Source organism: Sinocyclocheilus rhinocerous, unplaced genomic scaffold (assembly GCF_001515625.1).
Source record: "Sinocyclocheilus rhinocerous isolate Xijiao unplaced genomic scaffold, SAMN03320098_v1.1 scaffold28, whole genome shotgun sequence".
In the NCBI taxonomy this organism is placed as follows: domain Eukaryota; kingdom Metazoa; phylum Chordata; class Actinopteri; order Cypriniformes; family Cyprinidae; genus Sinocyclocheilus; species Sinocyclocheilus rhinocerous.
The window spans coordinates 1,703,445-1,703,789 of record NW_015652416.1 but is presented as its reverse complement, the minus strand read 5'-3'; positions in this window follow the sequence as shown (position 1 = coordinate 1,703,789).

Sequence of the window (345 nt, the reverse complement as noted above, 5' to 3'; positions counted from 1 at the left end):
CAGTCTTCAGTGTCACATGATCCTTCAGAAATCATTCTAATATGCTGATTTATTATCAGTGTTGGAAACATTTGTGCTGCTTCATGTTTTTTGGAATCTGTGATACTTTTTTCAGGATTATTTTATGAATCTAAAATAAAAAACAGCATTTATTCAAAATGGAAATCTTGTGTTACAATATACACTACCGTTCAAAAGTTTGGAGTCAGTAAATGTTTTTCGTTGTTTTGTTTTTTTAAGTAATTAATACTTTTATTCAGCAAGGATGTGTTAAATGGATAAAAAGTGATAGTAAAGACTCATATTGTTAGAAAAGATTTTAATTTTAAATAAATGCTGTTCTTT